The 19644-nt window shown below is 37.1% G+C and overlaps 1 protein-coding gene across 10 annotated transcripts in view; it reads right to left on the bottom strand.

The window, feature by feature from the left end:
- Positions 1–19644, bottom strand: part of Magi2 (membrane associated guanylate kinase, WW and PDZ domain containing 2) — a 1445964-nt gene that overhangs the window by 1026602 nt on the left and 399718 nt on the right. The window lies entirely within an intron of this gene.

Raw genomic sequence — 19644 nt, 5'->3', positions numbered from 1 at the left:
AACCTCCAACAGTAAACTTTCTTAGCTGGTTTTTACTCTTTTTGGAGCCCGCCACCCAGCTCCCAAATAAATCACTCGTAGGCTTATCCTTAATTACGAATGTCCTGCCTTAGTGTGGCTTAGTTTCTAGCCAGCTTTTCTTAACTTATTCCATCTACCTTCTGCCTCTGGGCTTTTCCTATTCTCTTACTTCTGTAAATCTTACTCTTACTCCGTGGCTTGCTGTGGAGCTGGGCTCACACAAACTCATGCAGGCACACACACACACACACACACACACACACACACACACATAATAAATTGTTTTTTTTTAAAAAAAAAAAAAACAAAATGCCTACAAATGTAAACAAGAATACCATGAACTCTTGTCTTTTCAAGCAATAATGTTAAGGCAAATGAAGTGTGCCTGCTGTTCTTGGCTGGCAACTTGACTACATCCACAATTGACTGAAACCCAAGTGGATGGGATACCTCTGAGTGTGATTTTCTTAATTAAATCAGTTGACTTGGGAAGACCTACCCTGAATCCAGGTCTTGTGAGGTGGGAAGATCCACCTGAAATGGGCTATACCTTCTGGTGGCAACATACATAAAGGACATGGAAGAAGGAAGCTCTCGCTTGCCTCACTGATATTAGAGGCTACTTCTTTGGGATTATAAGGTATGAAGAAGATCAGATGACACAGCCAGTCTTGTGGACTGAACAACTGCAGGCTTTTTGGATTTTCTGTGGGGAGACAGCCATTCTTGGACTAGCTGCACCACAACCTGTAAGCTATTATAATAAATTCTCTTATACATATATATATATAATATTTATTTATGCAACATATATTTATATGTATAAATAAAACATGATCTATATATAAATATGATATTTAATTTGGTTCTTCTGAAGAGTCTTGACTAATACATGAAGGAAAAAAGCAACAATCCCACTGAAGGTAATGGAAAACTATGATAGATTCCAAACATAAACTTTTCCAATTCTTTAGACTCTCAGATTTCACAAATCTGTACACCAGCTTTGTCACATGAAATAGCATGATGTGGGTGTGCAGAAATGCAACACAAACACTTGCCACAAACCTTTTAGCATATTTGTTTACATTCATTGCAAAATGTCTGAAGTTCTCCAAATGAGTCATTTGAGTCACCTCCTTGTCTGTGGGAATACTCACAGTAACATGCCATGGAAAATCATTATAACTCATTCAACTGTCACAGTTCACACTCCCAAATAATGTTTCTTATGTATTTGAGGATGTGACTTCTTAATCTATTTTTTTAGGCAAGCCAATGTGATAACGGAAAATAAAGGAAACACTATTTATTGGGTGCACACAAATATTTCATTCAGAATGACTATACATAAAATTTTCTAAATTCAAAACTATTCTCTCAGCCAAAGCAAAGCATCAAGCAAAAAACCAACAAAGACCCACTATTGACATCTTTATCCTGGTTTGTTTTCTGTTCTGAGATAAACATGACCAAAAGCACACTTTCAGCTTACACTCTTATGTCATAGGGAAGCTATGGTAGGAATCTCAAAGTGGGGACAGGTGAAAAGACCATGGAAGAAGAGGGACTCCTGCCTTCCTTCTCTACCTTGCTTTGCAACTTTTCTCATAGAGCCAGACCCATCTACCTAGGGAGTCAATGCTCACACTAGGATGGGTCCTCAGGCATCAGTTAATAATAAAAAAACTGCCCTATAAACATGCCACAGATACTCGGATAAAGACGATTCTTCGGTTGAGGCTCCCTTTTCTGAACTGCTTGGTTTGTTTCAAGTTGACCAAAACTAACCGATATGATCTTCAAGTATGCTGTGTCCATGTGTCTTGAATTCACTGGCAGCCTGTGAAGCGGTAACCTAGGCATTGTAAAACACTCTTTTCCTGCCTTGTGCCTGCCTGCCAGTCCCCATCAGCAGAACACTGTCCCCTTTGATAACTCATCACAGCTACTGAGCAAGCAGCACGCCCTTCGCTGTCCTCAGCTGTTGCTTCTGCCTGCATTTTAGTCTGTAGGCCTTTCCTCAACTGCACCCTCTCTCCCTTCTCTCCATCTTTCTGCCTCATACGTGGGACATAACAAATGATGAAAAGCTTCCTGGCAGCCCAAAAAAATGCCAGTTACAGAATACCAGCTGTACTTTTCTCATAAATATAAGCCAGAATCATTCCCCTAATGTAATATGTGTAAAATCACATTTTATACTCTATATCATTTTGCCCCTGAAAATATATTACCATTTCTTCCACCACAAATATTTACCATCTTGAAAATTTATATCCCTTAGAAAATAATTACTAAATGTTTATCAACTAATTTTAATGGCTAGTTATATTTTCTCTCCAAGGAACAACTTGAAGAAGCTTTTAAGAATAAGTGTTAAATTTCCTTCACTAATCATATGACTTTCTACAAATTACAGATGATCCTATTTGTTTTGGAAGTATTTTTTTGTTCCATGTTTTCTCTGTCCTTAATTATCCTTCACAATTTACCAGAGCATCTCTTAGTCAAAACAACTTTATTTTTTTTAGTGTTTGTATTGTGGCAAATGAAATTAGTTTACCTGTCCAACTTCCTTTCTCCTGTTAATTCTTGGTAAGATAATTTTGGTTTGGTTTTGGATCACAGCATGCTCATGCTCAGCCACCAGTCACATGGACCTAAAACAGCCATTCCACCCAGAGCCCTCCTCCTAACTGTCCTTGTAGCTTTTAGCAGCTAGTTCTAGCCACTGAGATCATACAAAATGAGAACGTTATTTATTCCTTGAACTTGACATGGTATCTGAGATACAACAGCTGTGCTCAGACCACGAAGCAGCAAACACAAGCAAGAAACTCACACAAAGATTAGGGTAGAAGTTAGAAACAGCTGGATCTCCGATGGCTTTATTAGGCAGGTGAAAGTAGTATGATCAAGTATATAAGCAAAGGTTTCTTCTTTTATGAGATAAGATAAATATTTTAGAGATAATAGGGTATACATTCTTTTATAACTAAAAGCTTTATAGTAAATCTCACTTGATAAATACATTTATAAATGGTCTGTGTATATGGACTATTTATACACCTATGTAGCAATATTGTTCATTGATTAGAGATTTAAAATGAGAGAGATTAGGTAACAGACATTGAAGGATGCCTGAGCTGAAAAATATAGCCTAAAGTCTAAGATGATCTCAGTTATTTTTTTAAGTTTTTACTTTATTTCTTGCAGTGGTGTGTGTCGAATGCACACACCAGTCCTTACAAGTTAAAAATTTAAAACAAGCTAACACACAAAAATTTACAGCATTAAAGCAATGTTGCCTTTTATCAAAAGAAGAAATAGCCCTTCTTGTCTTCATGATTGCCCTGGCCTTCTTTGTTATTGTTTGTAGAACTTTTGTTCTCTTGCTTGTTGGTCTTTAGGTCCAGGGTGCTACCCTGGACCTAAAGAGTGCTTCAGCTCTTGTCTGCTTGACCTAAAAAGTTCTTCAGCTCTTGTCTGCTTTAGCATCCAATGGCTCTTACTATATTTCAATACCACTACAATACTTATCTGACAACACTCTTATTTTCTTCACATAAAAAGTGTTACAAACTTAAATACCTACAAGACTTAGTGAAAGAGAATGATGGGGTGTATCTCATGCATGTGTAGACTGTAGGCCACACTATGAACTCTGTAAAGATCCAACTTTTTAGTCTAAAGCTGTAAAGTCCATTCTCAATGGAACCTCGGGCAAGCTTTTGAACTTAACATCAAAGTGTAACTTAAGAACAATACTAAGGAAAGAACATAGTTTAAATTCTTTCTATTGCAAATGAGGGAAGTGATACAGAGATTGTGTGAAACAGAGAATGAGTGAACCATAAGTAAGCAAAACTCAAGGACTATCTAAGAAATCTCAAAATGTTAGTCATTGAAACTGTGCATCCGGAGTAAAACTCTGGTATTTCTTAGGAGTGTCCCTGTTAGAGGATGACAGCTTCATCCCTTTGATTACTTGAGCAGCCAGATGAAGGAAGAAAAGCAAGATGCTGCTTAGATAAAATGGGTGAATAGTTGGTATATTCCTTAAGAAAATGTGTCGGCCAGTTCTACTTCTATAATTAAAACCAGACATTCTTTCAAAATTTGAGATGGAAATGCACTAATATGTAGAGTGTTTATAGCAAGGCACTGACTGCTAGTAGCTGGAGGCCTTCATTCATGCACTAACCATTGACTCATTTTTATCTCTTCTTGACAAACTAATTCTGGAATGGACATGTGCCTTATGAATAAATATATCAATGTAAATCAAGATCAGTTCATTCCTCAGAATGGTAGTGGTGGATATGGGGAAGAATAAGAGCTGAGCACCAGAATGCCATCCGGTGCTTCAGGATAAGTGAGAACGTCGCTTTTTGCCCCAGTTTTATTTTTCATTCCTATTCTACAGGATGCTGAAACGGGCCATTGTGTTTGTTTGTATTTTATCCTTTGCATTTATTATTGTACTTAATTTTGTCTGAGGTTAAAAAACAGTCCCGGTGCCTCAGTTTCTTGGTTTTTTCATCTTGGGTAACTTCACCTTTTATATTTTGTATTGGTATGGTAGGACTTTGAGCCAAACTATCACTTCTTTACTCAGTCAAAATGCCTCTTTTAGGGGGTAGCTTTAATTAGGAAAGCAGCAAGCAAAGTGTAAGCACATGCATTCATTCATGAAGACATAGACAGCTGAAATTAAGGGCCATTTGAGGGGTAGTAGGGAAACCTAATACAGTAGAAGCTTCCCAAAATATGTACATATATGAAGGTTATCTAAATGAAATCACCAAATAATGGGGGAGATAGAGTGTCAGTGGGCCATCTCTTGCCACCAAATGAAGTTTCCAGTTCCAGGATTGGATTACATTTAATTGAGCTGTTTGCCAAAGGTATCCCAAATAACCCAGGCAGTTCTCAAGACTATAGGTTGCTCTCTACAAACTGATAGCATGACTCCATTGCTAAAGACAACACCTACACAACTCACTGAATATGCAGAAGTTGAGGTGGTGCCTACACAGAGCCTTCACCTCTACGTCCCAGTATCATTAGTACAAGAAAGTACTCTGCATGCTGCCAAAGAGAAACATAAACACCAAGCCAGCCATAAACCTTTGATCTAAAATGGTATCTTGCCTGAAAAATATGCTAGGGCAACAGTGGCACAAAACTTGTGAGAGTAACCAATAAATGACTGATTTAAGGCACACTCCATGAGATGGAACCCATAGCCAACACTGGGACTAGATAGCTCAGGGACCTAGGGCAAAACTAAATATTTCTGTTGTTAATAGAAAAGTAGCAATAACATGACACCTAATGACATTCTGGGTACTCATAGGTCAGTGTCTTGCTCAGCCATCATTAGAAAAGCTTTCTCCTGCAGCAGATGAAAACAAGTACAGAGACCACAGCCAGACATTACAAAGAAAGAGAACTGAGAACACCCATCCCTGTTGTAGAATATTATTTTAAGATGTTTTACATTTGTTTATGCTATGAAACATTTGTTTAATGATGTAAAGATGTGTTACACTCTTTTATGTTGCATTTGTTTAACTCTGTGAAGCTGTGTTAGTTTGCCTGTCTAAAATACCTGATGGTCTAATAAAGAACAGAATGGCCAATAGCAAGGCAGGAGAAAGGATAGGCAGGGCTGGCAGGCAGAAAGAATAAATACAAGGAGAAATCTGGGAGGAGATAAGAAGGAATAAGAGAACAAGGAGAGGGTGATGCTAGGGGCCAGCCACCCAGACACACAGCCAGTCACAGAGTAAGAGTGAAAGTAAGATATACAGAAGTAAGAAAAGGAAAAAACCCAGAGGCAAAAAATAGATGCAATATTTAAAGTTAAGAAAAGCTGGCAAGAAACAAACCAAGTGAAGGCCAGGCATTTATAATTAAGAAAAAACCTCTCTGTGTGATTTATTTGGGAGCTGGGTGGTGAGCCCCTCAAAAGAGTAATAACAAACAACAACACATCCTGAAATGGGATGTCTCCATCAAATCCCTCCTCTCAGAGCTCAGGGAACCCTCATGGAAGAGGAGGCGGAAAGAACATAGGCTGTGGGATGTCTTTCTGTACACTGTGAATGTGTGTTGCTCTGATTGGTTGATATTTGTTTGGCCAATGGCAAGGCAGAATAAGGTTAGGCAGTACATTTGAACTGAAGAGACAGAAGAAGAAAGAAGAGTGAGGGGAAGCTGTGAGCTTTTGCCAGGAGAAGCAAGATGTGAAAGTACTAGTAAGCCACAAAGCCATGCAACAAGACGTAGATGAATAGAAATGCGCTGAGTTAAGTTATAGAGCTAGCTAGCAAGAAGCTTTAGCCATAGACCATACAGATTTAATTAATATAAGCCTCTGAATAATTATTTTATAAGTGGCTGCAGGACCTCTGATGGCAGAAATTCATCTGGATCTCAGGGCCAGGCAGAACTGGAGAAACATCCTGTTATAAGCATAAGAGCCAGAGAAGATGACGGACATCAAGAAAACAAGGGCCTCTAAATCAACATGATCAAAGTTCTTATGAGCGCACAGAAGGCAGCGTGAAAGGGGCGGCACAGGTCTACACCAGGTCCTCTGCGTTTATATTAAGGCCTTCAGTTTGGGGTTTTACAGGATTAATGAGTGTGCAAATGATTGAGTCTCTGATTCTAGTGCATTTCTTGAGCTTTTTTACTTGTTTGTTTCATCCTATTTCAATGTGTCAGTTTTTGTTTTATTATTATCCGTTAGAAGCCTGTTTGGTTTCCAATAAGAGAAATAAAGGGAGTGTACCTGGATGGAAGGGTAGGTGGAGGAACTGGGAAGAGTAGAGGGAGAAGAAACCTGAATAAGGATATAATATGTGAGAAAAAAATCTATTTTCAAGAAAGAAAATTAATACTAACAAAAAGAAAATGGTGCTGTGGAAAGATATCCAACATATTGCCTTGTTTGTGTATTTTTCTGCCCAGCATTTCCAGCTTTCTCTTTATTGTTACCAGCTAATAAGATTCTTTTCTTTCTGATATAACCATGAATTACCATCCACACTGCAACTTGAAGTCATCTTTCACTGAGCTGGGAGACCTCTCTCATTGGAGCTTTTGAAGACCTAGCATCTCCTCAATCGCTCTATGCATTCTAAAGGCCACTTGCTGGCTTCACATCCTCACTTTAGCTGGGAGCTCCCAAGACAGTGGATCCTACTCATATCTTCTCCCCTTTTCCAATCCCAGTCTCTAGTGTTGTTTTATGTGCAATCTACAAAAATATGCTGTGTGAGAGAAGAATTAAGCTTATCAAAGCTAATAGAAAGCAGATAGAATATGTATAACATATAGTGATACAAAATATCACTATATTACAGTATTTTTTACCATTTCAGAGCCTAATTTTAACAAGAAAAACAATTTTCAACCTGTTTCATAAGTAATGTTAACTATATAATGAGGCCATTAGGAATAGAAAAGCTTGCTTGGACTTTCCATGATAGTTCATCTATAAATCTATAATTGTTCACTATACAATAAATTCACAATGTATAATTATATAAATAAAATTGTATTTTTACATATAGCAGAGTATGATGTGTAAAAATTTACATAAGAATATGTACACACTTTTTACATAAGTACACTATAAATTGTTACTCAATGTGATTTTATTTTATTTTATTTTTTGTTTTGTTTTGTTTTTTCAAGACAGGGTTTCTCTGTGTAGCTTTGCACCTTTCCTGGAACTCACTTGGTAGCCCAGGCTGGCCTCGAACTCACAGAGATCCACCTGGCTCTGCCTCCCGAGTGCTGGGATTAAAGGCGTGCGCCACCACCGCCCGGCTCAATGTGATTTTATAACAATAAAAATTCTATATGTACATAAAATATTAACAGCTGCTATATTTAAACTTGATTTAAATAATTAATGTAAGATACATTTTGAGAGTGCTTTGAGGATTGAACCCAGGATTTATTAGACAAGCACCCCACTATTAAATTCATCCAAAAATATACATATACATATTTATATACATCCACTTATACATACACACACATGTAGGTATGTAAAATTTCCAAGAGTCTCTATGTAATAAAAATTGAATTTTTATTATAGCACAAAAACCTTCAAATGTTTTTGAAAACAGTGCAAATGATAACAGTAGAAATAAGGGTAGAGTTTTCAGTAGAAAAACTAAATTTTAGTTACCACTCCAACATTCATTCTTTTGGGGATGCAGAAGTCATTTCTGAGTCTCCTTTTCCTCCTTTGCAAAGGCGGACAATAAAATTATAACCAGTCCAAGCTGCCATAACAGAATACCATAGACTTTCTGGTAGCTTACACAGAAATCAGCATTTCTTTCATTCATGAAGACTGAAATGCCAAAGTAAAATTGACTGCAAAATTCATTGTCCTGTTTTCCTTTCTGGTTTGCATATCACTCTCTTCCCATCTGATTCTCACATGTTAACAGAGACATCATCCAACCTGCCAGAGTGCCAACATGTCACCAGCAGACCCCATGCAAACTCGAGGACAAACAAGGACTGAGTGCAAAGCAGTGGGCCCAGCACCAAATAAGCATTCTTGTAGACCTGAAAATGTAAGATTTCATATCAAATATACACCGAGTATATTTTAAAGTTTAGGAAATTTTTGTCATAAAATGACTAACTTATTTTATTATTTATTTGTAACAAGTTAGATACAGTCATCAAAAGTGTTGGAATGTATATCTCAAATACTGATTTTTATTTTCTGAATCTTCCAGGAAATCATAACATTCACAGAAAATTGATTTGAGTAAAGGTCTCTATCAAATAGATAGCAAAATATCCAAGCAGAGTGGTCTGCAGTTAGAGAAGAAGGTGGGTCTCTTCCGGTGCTTGACAGTATTGGCCCCAGAGACAGCAAATACAGCTTGTGTTAATTCACTGGTTGGTGTGGACACCAAGGAATAAATAACAGGAGAGCACTGTGATGCTAAGCTGCTACGTTACTCTTTCAAAAACAGTTTCTGCCTAACTTCTCTCAAAACAGGAGAGTCAATCCATAGAAAACTTGCTGGATACTATTAATATCCTCAGCCACAAAATGGATGACAGACTTATGTAATCAATTCTGCTAGAGCATGGGGCCTTTTCATTTAGATAATTGCATCTTTGATTTCTGTCATCTAGAGGCCCACCTCCCTTCCTGGTGGCTAGCAGGCTATACCTCATCACCGGATGCATTTGGTCTACGCTAGCTCTGCTGTAAGCCACAGTAGTAAATTGTTCTCCAAATATTTCTTCTTCCTATTTTAAATAGGAGAACACATCCCAGGGTCATTAAATTCATTGAACATGCCTTGTTTAATTATTTTTTTATAAATGAAAACATTTTGTTACATAATGGTGTGAAATTCTCCATTATTTTACTCTCATTAATAGTCACTTTTAAAAAGTCCAGCCTTAGTACTTTAGCCGGGTTTTTTCCTTCAAAAATTTGAAATAATATATTTTGTATAAAAAATGCAATAATGAGAAAAAACAGAATACTTTTATCAGTTGCAGATCATTAGGAGATTCAAAAGGGAAGAGAATAATTGCCACTTCAGAGAAAATGACAGAGATAACTATAAGTGGTTCATGACATTCTCCTCTTCCACGGAAAATGGCTTTTTATCATTTCCTTCTCATACTATTGCACATATGCAGTATTATTATTGAATCTCATTTTTTATTGTTAGCGTTGCACCGAAAGTTAGAGATGTTTCTATAATTACATTTATTGGCTCTCATGGAGCAGAGCAAATGAATTCTTGGTGAACATCAGATGTTGCCCTAGGTGATGTCCATGCACTATCCAAATTTTTACTATTATGATTTATTAAGGATGACTGCAAATTTGGAAACTAGCTACCATGTATCTAAATTTTTAAAAAGTATCCCAACAAGGCTAATTCCATCTGAGACTGCGGTATCATGACAAAACTCCTAAAAAACAGCTGTCCTGTATAAAAAGTAGATGTCACTAGGAATCCAGCATATGGACAGAAAAAGGATATAAGAACATAAAAAGACAGAAGAATCTAACCCAAATTCAATCCATATTTTTCTAAGCAGAGACACGTACAATCCTAAATCTAAAAAGGAGAAAAGGCTACTGGGACAGTTAGGGCCACACCTGAAATCATAAATTCAATAAATCTCAAAGCTTGGTTTTATTTTCATAAAATATTTAGTAAGATGACTTACATGAGAGAAAAATACCACTTTTTCTTTTACAATACATAGCTAATTCAGTAGGCAAGAACATTTTTCATTTAGAGCCTTGGTTTACTGACTGTATTTTATTCTAAGGTTTAACTTTAAAAAATCAAGAGGTAAAAATATCACAACAATTTTTTGTCTTTGAAAATTTAACATAAGAATTGCTACACATGAACAAACTCCTACAACACCTTCATTCAAAATTCTAAATATGGACATGTAAATGGAGATTAAACTGTGATGTTTTAAGCATATTTCAGTTGTGTAAGCAAGTTATTTTCTCTGGTTCAACTACAAACATGTTATGAAATCAGAGAGTCTTATAAGTAAAATACATGGAGATTTACAGAGTCAGGGCTGGAAATATGACAATATTCAGTCCTTCATGTTAACCATTAACAAGATCAGTCCTCCAATCTGAAAGGAAATATTTTATGTTTTACAAAGCTGATGCACGTCAGAGACTACCGGATGTTTGAACACAATAGATGGTCCACTTCTAAAGCTTCCGTCTGAAAAGTACCATGTTACACACCATTTGACTCAAATCAACTGAAAAGGAACCACAGCTTTGTTGTAAGCCCACTTTCCAGTGATGATACAAAGAAATTTCCTTTCCAAACCTCTTCTAATGGACAAACTTATACCTCCATGGCCTGTGTCAGTTTGGATCAGTACTAATGAAGCAATAGCAAATGTCAACTCATGATTTCAACTGCTACCAGGCTAACTTCAAATGTTGAGAGACGTATTCCAAAGGTTTATTTTGAAATGCAGAATGGTTCTTCCCATGGGAATAATGTATATTATAATTATGTTTTTGGCCCATGTTGGTTTTGTAATGAATCAGGCACCCGAAGTGCATAATTCATGGAATGTTAGAAGCACAATACTGTGCACAACAATGCTTCTAGGAGGTTCGGGGCTGTGGGGAAGTGGGGACAGGGGTAGTGGCTAAGGTTCCAAGCCATCAAAACAGATCCTAAGGCCTCCAAGCCCCCTTTCATGGCAGAGTGGAGCAACACCAGCTCTACAACCCTGCTGGGAATTCTTTCCATGACAGTGGAAGATTCAAAGATGAGGATGGAGTGAGAAGGATGTGGAGGAGGGTCAGGCTATTAGCCAGATTGGTTCCCTTCAGCAGGAAGGACTTTATAACAATGAACACTCTCTGACCTTCTTACAGCTCTGCACTGCTGAATGACCTTTTATTGAAACAGGCTTTTGTTCTCAGTTTATTCTGAGATCTTCTTGACTCAGTTTATATTTCTGCAAATAGTTTTCTTCCACTATAAAATAGCCTCAAACTTTCTCCACTCCTTGTTTTATAAGCAAACATAAATTATTTTGTGCTTCCTTTGACATTCTTTAAAATGTGTTTCTATTCATAAAATTACAAAAACAATCTGAGCTATCTTTTGTTACTTTTTATTTTTTTTGCTAGCACCAGCCTTCTGTCTTACTCATCCTACTCCCCACACTTAAGTACATCAGATCCTGGAGGGAAGACAGGGGAAAGTGTGGCAGCAGGTAAGAGTGGAAACTTGAAGCATCAAAGGACTACAGGGCAGATTAATTTTCATAAGTTTAGAACAAGGAGAAATACGGTCAGTTGAATGTGCCATTTAAGGGATGTTTTTGTGCGTCTAAGAGCAGGTGCCTGTGAGTCAAGGATGCAGAAGTAGGGGAGCAATGAAAAGTGAGAAATTAGTCACTGGAGTGCTGCTAAAGTAAGACAGAAGGAGGAAGAGGAAGGGCAGGGAGATCTCCTCACCATTCCCAGTCATCTATGTTCTGACTGCTCTAACGTTGAAGGACAAGACACTGATCTGATAGATGAGAAGCACAAATTGGATTGAAAAGGCCAAAACTAAACCAAGTCAGAGACTGTGGTTGAAAGGAAGTGGAGAAAAGATCTCAAGTACTGAAGCTAGAAAAGAAAACTCATTCTGTTGCCAAATGGCTGAATACACTGTGCCCTCAGTGGCTCTGAGGGAATATACTTGAGCCAAGCCACAAGTGGTCAAAGGCTCTGAAGGTGATCTGTATAGTGCTGCATTATTTTTGAATTAGAAGCAATAGGAGCTATTTGGGCCATTGCCAGGGATAGTGCATTCAACTCTTCATATTCAAGGACTAAAAGAATTTCCTGAAAATTTATTTTAAGGCATCTGTCTTAGGGTTTTATTGCTGTGAAGAGACACCATGATCATAGCAACTCTTATAAAGAAAACTTTTAATTAGGGCTGGCTTACAGTTGCAGAGGTTTAGTCCATTATGGCAGGACATGGCAGCATGCAGGCAGACATGGTGCTGGAGAAAGAGCTGAGAGTTTTATATCTTGATCCACAGGCAGCAGGAAGTGAGCTGAGACACACTTCCTCCAACAAGGTCACACCTACTCCAAGGCCACCCCTCCTAATAGTGCCACTCCCTATGAGCCTGTGGGGACCACTTACCTTCAAACTACCGCAACATCTGCAAGCATTTGCCCTTAGCAATTCAGGAGAAAAAAAATGGAGAAAATGACGATTATGCAATTAATAATATATTTTTTATTACTTTAAATCTCATGCATGTTTGAACTAATAAAGAAATATTTGGTGCCTACCATCTTAAGCTATTCTGGAAAAATCCCTGCATTTGCTTACAATGAAAGCCACAAAATTATTCTTTTAAAGTAAATAAAATTTCTTTCTTTAATGTATTAAAGTTTTTATCATACAAGTCTTTCATTAGGTTGGTTAGAGTTAACTCAAGACATTTTATGATTTTGGAGGCTATTGAGAAAGTTGTTGTTTTCTCATTTTCTTTCTCAGTCCATTTGTAGGAATTTCCTGGTGCAACTTTTAGGGTCATGAGTGCATATTATCACATTATCTACAAATAAAAATATTTTGATTTTTCCTATCCAATTTGTTTTCACTTGATCTCCTTCGGTTGTCTTACTGATCTAGCTAAGACTTCAAGTACTGTATTGGAGAGAATGGACCAATTTGTCTTGTTCCTGATCTTAGTAGAAAAGCTTTGAGTTTCTCTCCATTTAAATTGTTGTTGGCTATGGGTTTCCTGTAAGCTGCCTTTATTATGTTGAGGATGGCCCTTGTATCCCTAATCTGTACAGGAATCATGAAGGGTGTTTTGCCTTCTTTTGGGTTCTTTTCCTTCTGTTTGTTTTGTTTAAATCCAATGTGATAGTTTTTGATTTATTTTTATTTTTTAAATTTTTTATTGTTATCCATTAGAAGCCTGTTTGTTTTCTAATAAGAAACAGAAAATGAATGGATCTGGATGGGAGGGGAGCTAGGAAGGAGAAATTATAATCAAGATATAGTATGTGAGAAAAAAAATCTATTTTAAATAAAAGGAAAAAAGAGGCAAAGTAGACATTTCAGAGGAAGGACAGGTCTCTAGACCATGGACACAGGCTGGCCGGCCTCTGGAAGCTTTTGAGGAACATATAGAAAATATTGCTGTCCTTTCATATATACTGGTTTCTACTACAGCTAACAGACTAAATTTAAAGTAAGGATGGTTTCTAGCAAGCCTACACCCATTTCATGAGAGAAAGGAGCCTTGATAACTCCATAGACAAGCTAAACAAAGACAACCACAAAAGACTGCCACTTCATGTTAACGGTTGTGATAGAGTTTGCACTCAGCCATAGTGAAGTTGTTCATGATAATGTGAGAACAAAGAGAGCTTAGTATAACTGATACTCTTGAGATGCTTATGTGGTCAAAGGCTAGTAATGTTGGCTATGTGACTGTCAGATGGAGTCCAAGCTGAAATTTGAGATGGACAGAGAAGAGCTCCAGCCACTCCTCATTGGTTGTGCAGTGATGCGGAGACCAAGAACACTCATCTTTCTAGCTGGACCAGAGAACAAGCATAGAACGTGTGCACTCTCCATTAGCTAGAGAACACACATAGAACGTGTGCACTCTCTACTAGCTAGAGAACACACATAGAACATGTGCACTCTTTATTAGCTAGAGAACATACATAGAACATGTGCAACCTCCCCTGGCTAGAGAACATACATAGAACATGTGCAGCCACCCCTGGCTAGAGAACATACATAGAGCATGTGCACCCTCCATTGGGTAGCCCCATGATACCCAGAGAATTAATCCAGTCTCTACCAAGGACCTATAGAATTTCTAGAAACAAAACAAAAAACCCTCAACTTTCCCCCCTTCTCTTGGAAACACCTCTCAATCCATGGTAGTTTCCTATCACTTTTCTTCAGTTTCCCATATTTGGGGATAATTTTTAATAAAGCCTGATTTTGCTTTGCTTTCCCCTCAAGAGTCCATGACTTTCTTTTTCTCTCATGTGGGACAATGAACTTGGAGGCATTAATTCAGGTCAGTCTTTGATGAACGTTAGTGTCCAGCATCTTAGGCCCTTGGGTCATGCACAGCTGGGTCTCAAAAGGATCCATCAGTATCAAAAACTCTGCCATCATTATATAGCCTAAGGTCCAGATGGGTACTATATAAAATTTGAGAAATGTATAGCTAAGCTCGAAACGTTTTCATTTCAACTCTAAATTCGATATATGCTATCATAATATTTAAACCATAAAGAACATACTTCCCTTCCTTGCCATAGCCTGCCTGCCTCATATTCCCACTAATGTAATTGGTAAGTGATTTTGTGAATGTGAAAGTACATGTAACTTTTTCTGCCTCCTTTATGGTAGTTACTTCATGTAAATTTGTGTCCCTGAGCCAGGGTCACTCACCATTAGGTGCAGAATAAACTGTTTTATTAAATATTTTGTGTTAAAGTTATTATCTTCCATTGATAATGGAAATGGATTTGAAATTGATTGGAAGAGAGTCAACATTTTTGCCAAGATTTCCAGCAGAGTTACAGAGAAGACCAGGGAGGCTTTGACTCACACTGGGTCATTGAGACAAGTGATGTTTGTTTTTGTGGGTGTGGCAACCTGACCAGTCATCTGACATGTCCTTGTATTTTGTTTTATTTGCTTGTGTTTTAGCACACTATGAATTTGGAAACAGAACAAGAAAACAGATTCAGATAAGCTAAGTTACTGAGCATTGTTAAGTGCTTAATTACATACTGAGTGGGAAGCAGAAGAATTGACTGTGCTAATGGGAGTAGCATTCTCACAGAATGTCTGATCTCTCCATGGTGTTTATGTGCCCCTCAGTCAGGCAGAGAGCAAACAGAAACAGAAGTCAAAAATCGTTCTTAAGAATAGGATTCTCCAAAATTTGTTTTAAGGAGTGGCTTTTCAGTTTAGATGACTGGATTATTCATATACAACACCGTGGGACAACTTGTGTGCAAACATTACCAGCACAAGTCCATGATTAAATTGCAAAAGCTTAGAATACTGATGTGGAACTTATCACTGATTACTTTCACAAGCAATTCTCAGAAAGTGTTGAGGACGCTCAATAAATCATCCCTCCCTGCTTCACTTTTATTCTTCTAAGCAACCATCACCTTATCAACATGCTAAGAGTTGGAGATAACAATCATATGCTTCATGAATATGACATAAATCACCAAGGGCTGCTATCAATCCATCCCATGCTCTCAGTAAATGATGTTTCAGCTTACCTGTGAACATTTTACTTGGTTCATATCTCTGCTCAACTATCACTGTCCACAAACTCTCTGAACTCCACCCCATCATTTTCTGTCACAGTCTTCCAGCACTGCTATATGTTTTATCTACTTTCTTCTGTTCTGCAATAGTGAAGATAGTATGAACTCTTAATTTTCTATGTGACATTTTCTATTTGGAGAATTTAAAAAATAAAGTTGTAGATAACAAGTATACATTGACCATTTACAGCAAAAATTGAAACTCAATAAACTGAACTTTAAACTATCATGTACTTTAGTTTCAAACAAACTTTAAAAAATGTGCTTTGATTATAGACTGCTTTATTATTAACAGAAGAAATTAAATGTGTTTTAATTCAGGAAACCAGGTTCAATCATCATTTTGTTTTATAAAGATTCATTTAATGAAGATATAAATTTCACCTCAAGGTGCCACCAATTAGCAATTGAAATTGAAACATGAAAGGTTGACATAAATTATAATATTTACTAATTGCCCTTCATAGAGCTTATTTAACATTACATGTAAAAATGAGTATTTTGAGACATAATGAGATGTATTATAGTATTAAGGCATTACTGGTCTAGTTTGTTCTTTCATCCATTTACTTTGTAATTGAGCAAGCACCTATTGACTGCTTCCTAAATTTCAGACTTCTCTTTCGTGAAACTCAGTGACAGTGTAGATCAGGACAAGCAATCATGAGATAATTGTAGAGAACCGTCGTGTGCTGCAGCAAACGAAGCATGGTGAGCACGTGTGAAAAAGCAGACTTGGCCGAGCCTGCGAATCTTTCCTAGGAGCCAGCCACTTATTCCACTGATTCTTTGCAGTGTTATTTTTTATTTCTACTTCATTTATTTCAGCCCTGACTTTGATTATGTCTTCACATATGTCTACTTGTTGTCAGTGTTTATTGTTTTTGTTTTTCTAAGGCCTGCAGGTATATGATTGCATTGTGGATGTGAGATCATGGCATCAAACTAAATATACTATTGTGTCCTTCAAGTGAAATACATCTGAATACATTAAGTAAAAATACATACTTTTTACAAAATGAGGAAAATAGGATGAGAAGTACAAATATTTATAGTGCATGCAGATTTAAATGCTTCAAAACCGTATTTGTGAAACAAAAATACTTAAGTTAGTTTGAATCAGTATAACACTAACAGACATGTTATCATTTCTGAAAGGAAGGGCACCTAATTGCAGTTTAACTTGGCTTATTAGTTTTCAACTTAGTTTCAAAAAGTTTTAAAATTAAAAAATATAAAAATGATGCTTTTTTAGAGGATTTATTGTTAAAATAGACCACCAACAAAGGGCTTTAGTCAAAACAAAGTATCTAAGCAGAATATCACCCAAAGGGGTAAACATCTGGGCAGGAACACGGGGTTCTTGCCAGTCACTGTCTCGGATACAGCCAGCCTAAGAGCTTAGTGACCTCCCTGAATTCGAGAGTGATTACAATTCCAACATTCTGAAGGTTTTCTGGAAGCAATAAGACACTGCTATGGTAGACTATTGGTTTACCAAAACAAATTATTTTCCAGGGGTGAGGAAGAGAAGACATAGATTGTACACACACACACACACACACACACACACACACACACACACACACACACACACACAGGAGAGAGAGAGAGAGAGAGAGAGAGAGAGAGAGAGAGAGAGAGAGAGAGAGAGAGAGAGAGAGAATCCTCAGTAAGTTGTTTCATTGAGAATACTAAAATCCAAAACAATTTGAACTATACCTTCAGGTGGTCTGGGACATCTAGCTGAAGGGTGTTCTTGGGTGTGTCCCATCTGTGCTAGCTACTTTTGCTAGCTCTAAGGTCCTGTTTCTAGGCTAGGGAAACAATGGTGAGCACCATGTCTATTGTAAGCAGCGCACACTAGGCCAACATGCTTCAAAATACAACCTTACTTCTTTACTTGATCCAAAGATGGCATTTAGTTTCATGTATCCTACAAGCTTTATGCGTTTCCACTTGAGTGGCAGTCATCATTCTTTAAATCTAGTCAATCATGTTTGACATTTTGTGAGTTCTCCTTGGTAACAATTTTAATTCTTATTAAGAATACTCTGGAGTATATGTTGTATGTTTAATATATATACTCCAAACTCCAAAAATACCATTTTGCAGCATGCTATTGTAATTTCTTGCTTCTTACATCCTTGTTCACACCTCCCATAAAGAAAGTATTGTTACCACACGAGTATAAAACTCCGAGGACTGACCCTCTTATACATTAAGCTTTCATAAGATGTGAAAGCTGAGGGTGCTGGGGGAGAGTCCTATTCATTTCCTTCCTTCTTATCTTCCTCCCTCCCTCTCTTCTTCACCGTCCCTCCCTTCCTTCCCTGCCTTCCTCGGCCCCTCCCACTTTTGTCATTTCTTTCTTCCTTCTTTTCGGTCTTGGCATGAATATTAATATACTTAGTAAAAATTTCCTTTTTAACATAACTTAATAATCATTATGATTAAGTGTTATATTGATGTAATTTCCTACCTGGTATCTAGAGTGTAGGTAAGAAAAATAACCACATTTCTTTCTCATTCAAAAATTATAATATTTATCCAAAGAAATTTCCATTTGACTTAAATGCCAAATGGCTAAGCTTTGCCATTTCTCTCCACATTTCATTAAATGTTTTGGCTGCTTCTACTTTGAAACCCATGTATTTGTATTTCTTATTGATTTTTCAAAAAATACTCTGAAGTATAGACTCATTTTTTGGAGCACAAATCTTACTGCATGTGCTCTGTGGTAGGAAACTCTATGACGTTGTAAATGCTGTACAAAGAACTTAGGGCATTACAGCTAAACTCCCAGCTCTCTCACTTGAAACAAAGTTAGAACCTGAAACCATGACAGCAGACGAGAGCCAGGAATTCAACAGTGACCACAGCCACTCTTGGGTGTGAGTGTGGTGGAAATCAGCTTCAGGGGTGCTTCAAAGACATTGATAATAGCATGGCAGTAACTGCCAGCTGCTTTACCGGCTTCAACTGACATCTAACCTCAGGTTAACTAACTTCAGGAAAGATGAATTTCCTGGCAGGGAATCCTAAGTGTAAACCCAAAAGAGGACCACTTAGCTATTCAAAGTTCTTCAAATGTACTGCTAGTCCTCTCAAAAGGGAAATAATCACCTTTCTAGATGTTGCTTGACACAGAGTGAATTGAAAAGCTACCATCCTTTCAATAAATTACGTGGTTATAGTACCTCTTCTCCCAAACCAGGGTCCTTTCTGAAGCTCTCTATTCCTGTAAAAAAGGATGGATGCTGCAATGAAATTTATGCTGAGTGATTTGCTGAGTTTTACTTTATGAGACATTTTTGGAATGAAAACAAACAGAAACTTAACTAATACTCAATTGTTATTCATCCTATATGATTTTGGGGGCTGTTCCCTAAGGTATTTGAAAACTCAGGCTTCATTCATGCAACATTAGCAAGGTAACTACATTCTGTCACACGATACTTGGACAACACTACCTGACAATAAATTAACATATATAAAAAGAAGAATGTTTTTATTTGTTTTTCCTAAACATAATGATGTACATAATCACATAAATTCAAAAAAAGACTTTCAAAATCTAAAGTACATAGTAATCAGGTTCAAACATAGTCAAAATATTGAAAGACATATAAAATATATTTAAGCATGAAACTAAGGTAACATTTTTTATTAAAATTGATTTGAAAAGTTGAGATAATTTTCCCCTCTAA

This window comes from Peromyscus maniculatus, chromosome 3 (assembly GCF_049852395.1).
Source record: "Peromyscus maniculatus bairdii isolate BWxNUB_F1_BW_parent chromosome 3, HU_Pman_BW_mat_3.1, whole genome shotgun sequence".
NCBI lineage: Eukaryota > Metazoa > Chordata > Mammalia > Rodentia > Cricetidae > Peromyscus > Peromyscus maniculatus.
Note: the sequence above shows the minus strand (reverse complement) of the source record. Positions and strands in the feature narration are given on the sequence as shown.